Below are 3,971 nucleotides of genomic sequence, written 5' to 3' on the forward strand. Positions count from 1 at the left end.
TAATATTTTGTCAATTTTGTCAAATTTTTACTTAATAATCTATAAATAAAATGCTGAAGTTTGGCTTAATTTAATGTGGTAAAAGGCTGGAAAATAAGATGAAAATAGGCTGGAAAAAGAGAGAAAGGGAGTGATTCCAATGAAGTCTCATAAGTCTAAAACACAGTTATCTCTCTCTCTTTTTGCTTAATATTTTGTCAAATTTTTACTTAATAATCTATAAATAAAATGCTGAAGTTTGGCTTAATTTAATGTGGTAAAAGGCTGGAAAATAAGATGAAAATAGGCTGGAAAAAGAGAGAAAGGGAGTGATTCCAATGAAGCACACCCAGTCTCATAATGACGTGTTTATCTGTAGTTTACCACGGTTAGTTACTTGGGGTTAAAACACTGAAAAGAGGGGTAAATAGCAGAGATAATCTCGGCTATATGAGTGAGAGAGAGGGGCGTGTTGCTTGGGAAATAAGCAAAAGGATTCGGGGTCTCTAGGAGGTATTTGTGGAATACTAGTCAGAAGTTCGCTTCGGATTAACTTTTTTACTGCATGATAAAATAATGAGTGGCTGAGATTTATTTTTAAAGGAATAAATCAAGAATGAATGGCCAATATTATTTTTTTATTACAATTACCTAGGTGGAAATTACTTTTACCACACACAGGTTCTAAGGTTTTCGGGTGCTAACTTTTTCCCAGCGCGCACAATACCGTCGCTAAAAGTAAATTCCGACTCAAAAAGCACGATTCTGAAAAACCAGACCGGATCGACCAGTTTGACCAGTCTATCTGTGAACCGCAACAATTACGGTCTGGTTAGCCTCCTGAAACATTGTTTCAAAAACCAATGGGGAACTTTCCGGTAGGTTTGAAGAAAACGTTGTCGTTTTGGGCAAATTTGGCTTACTGAGCCTAATGTCTCTCACTCTTACTCTCACTCTCATTCCTCTCAGCCTCCACCAGAAGTGCAGGACTCTAAATCCCCCTTCTCCAACCCTAGCCTCTCTTCGAGCCACTGCCGCTGCCTGTCCATCGAGCGACTGCCACCGTCCGTCTGTGTAACCACTGCTCTCTCAAGCTATAGAACTTTGAACCATATCATTCCCCCTTCTCTAACCGTAGCTGCTGCCACCACCGGTCCGTCGATCCACTGTCACCATCCATCTGTCGAGCTCGGTCACCGTTTGTCCATGTAGCCACTGCCCTTAAGCCTCCAACCCCTGCTCTCTTCTTCCGCGAGCTTTCGGTGCATCCCCTGCTCTCTTCATCTTCTCGCCGTCATCTTCATCTTCTCGCTATCGTCAGATCGGCATCTTCCGTCATTCAAGGGTCTGTCGGCGTCATCTTCGAAGGTCAGTGAATGTCTTGATCACTTGTTCTTCACTTGTTCAGTTCTTCTTCATTTTTTTTTACTTTTTTGTGTTCTGTTTCTGTGATTAGTTATGGTTTTGTGTGTTGTGATTTTATTGATTAATGAATGTCTTGTGATTAGCTCTAGTACTTTACTGATTAGTGATTAGCTCTGGTTCTTTACTGATTTTGTGTGTTATATTTTACTGTTTTGTTTTGTAATTTAATTGTACCTAGATTGTGACTATGTTGATTATTTGATGGCAATTGTTGCACTTTTTTTTACTGAGTACTTGTTTGATTTTAGATTTAGTGAAACACCTTTTAGGAGAAGCCTTAAATCACCTTTAGTGAGGCTCATTTTATCTGTGATTCATGCGTACCTGTCAAGCCCTACAAGAAGAAGGGAAAAATCCCTGACAAGTAAGTTGATATCATCTCTTTTGTTGACCTATATCTAGCTATTCCTCAATTAATATTATTCATATTGATGTATCTAGGAGACAGCAGCAACAACAATCAGAGAGGGGTGGGGGACTTTTCACCATGTTTAAGTCCAAGATTTGACTCCAAAGAACATTATGATTTCATCTTGGTAATTAAGTTTCCCTACTTGGCATTTCTATTCCACTATGTTTAGCGGAAGGATCATTTTTTCTTTGAAATCTAATGTGTATGCATTTGCTTGTGTTAAGAGCCTCATCATGTTGTTTCTATTTTCTTTTCCACTACATCTATTCTATGCAAGAGCAAGAATGTTATATAATCTGCATGATATCTTGTCGAGAAGAAAACTTGAGGAGCAGGCTGAATTGCAGTAGGTCATTGACCTTCAAGAACGAAGGCTGAAGAACCTACAGCTTCCAGACTTCAAGAATATTCGCATTCATCATCATGGTCAAGTTAGCATTGCTGGTCTTTCTTCTCAAAACAACATTAAAAGAGATCTTACAAGTTAGTCAATCGATGATACTCTATGGAATGATTCCAGTTAGGAAGGGTTAGACTCTTCGCAATATTGAAATGCTTTAGTTCATTAAAATATTTAAGTTTGTACTTTATCTAAAGATCTTAAGACTTTGGTTGATGACATTTCATGTAGTGCTTTAAATTTAGAAGAAATTTTAATGTTTATATTAGACTATAATTATGTTTTAGAGTGTTTATTTATTATTTTAATATGAAATAATTTTTTTGGTTAGACCATAGTTGAACCGGTTAGACCACTAAACTAGTTAACCAGTAATTAGAACGGTTCGATGACCAGTTCGACTTTCAGAACCTTGTCAAAAAGTCTCTAATGAGAAATAATGGACCAATGAGAAGTGAATATTTATTTTTAATAGTCAAATTTGACTTAAAAGGGAGTAACTACTCTCATAAAGTCAAGTTTGACCTATTAAATACCATTTTCTTATTTATTTTCGTTTTTTTCATTAGGTCTGCCTCTCTAATTTGTAATGGGCCATGGTCACAGATTTTGCGGAATAAAGTACAAAATAGTAAAAAAAAAATCAGTTTACCGAAAATCGGATACTTACAATTTAATTATTGGTTCTCATGGTATGAATAACTTTTTGAGCAACTAAAATATTATCTGTACTAATCCCGCCAAGCATAAAACTAGTGTGAGTATTTGAGATAAGAGTAGGCATATAATTCTTAAGCCGATTAGCAATAATTTCAATAACAAATTTATAACGAACATTGTATAAACTAATAAGTCTAAAATGACCAAAATTTTCTGGTGATAGAATCTTAGGAATAATGGCAATGAATGTCTTGTTGACCTCAGCAATATTCTTAGGATCATCAAAAACCATTTTAATCCAATTAGCTAAAGAATCAGCCACAATCCTCCAAGAATGCTGAAAAAATTTAACTGCTAAATCATTACTCTTTGGTGCTTTTCAACTTTTCATACTAAAATTTGCTTCCTTGATCTATTCCAAAGTGACTCCCTTTGCAATAGCATCATAGTCACTCTCTGTATCCTCGGAAAGCATCCTTTTAAAAGAAAAGGAGAATAGTCCGAATCTGCGGAGTATAGGAATCTAAAAAAGTGAACTCTTCAAGATTTGAAAATGTTGACATCTTTAATCCACACCCTTTACTCATTCTTCAGTTAATAGTCAAATTCGTCTCTAAAATATCGCTTATTCTTTAAATTAATCCTCAAATGAATTTTTTATTCGTATTAGTCTTTGAAAGATAAAACATAAGTTAAATTGGTCCTTCCTTTAGTTAGATGATGGCGTGTCACGTTAAGTGTCACGTGGCATGATGATGTGGTAGGTTAATGCCACGTGTCACAAGATAATTTGGTTGACGTGTTAAGTCAGTGACACCTAACACGCCACGTGTCACTTGACATGTAAAAAAGTTATTTATAATCAAAATAGTCTCTAAAAATCCAGACGTAAGTCATTTTCATCTCTAAAATTTAAAAATTAATCAAATTAGTCCTTATATAATTTTTTTATAATATTAAATTTAAAGTTTTTTGGATAGTACTTATTTTAATATTATTTTTTAGACTTTAATAAACAAAATTCTCTTTACATAAAATAATAAAAATAATTAAATTATTATAAAATTATTTTGTCATTTGTATTTCAAAATTTTA

At 34.6% G+C, this 3,971-nt stretch overlaps 1 long non-coding RNA gene across 2 annotated transcripts; it reads left to right on the forward strand.

Moving 5' to 3' along the window:
• Positions 1,223–1,901, forward strand: LOC110268866. 2 transcript variants are annotated; one of them, XR_002357533.1, is made up of 3 exons: positions 1,223–1,347; positions 1,653–1,768; positions 1,849–1,901. It is a non-coding gene; the product is annotated as an uncharacterized LOC110268866 (long non-coding RNA). The 2 variants fall into 2 exon arrangements; XR_002357534.1 differs by having other exon boundaries at positions 1,853–1,896.

Source organism: Arachis ipaensis, chromosome B02 (assembly GCF_000816755.2).
Source record: "Arachis ipaensis cultivar K30076 chromosome B02, Araip1.1, whole genome shotgun sequence".
Classification (NCBI taxonomy): domain Eukaryota; kingdom Viridiplantae; phylum Streptophyta; class Magnoliopsida; order Fabales; family Fabaceae; genus Arachis; species Arachis ipaensis.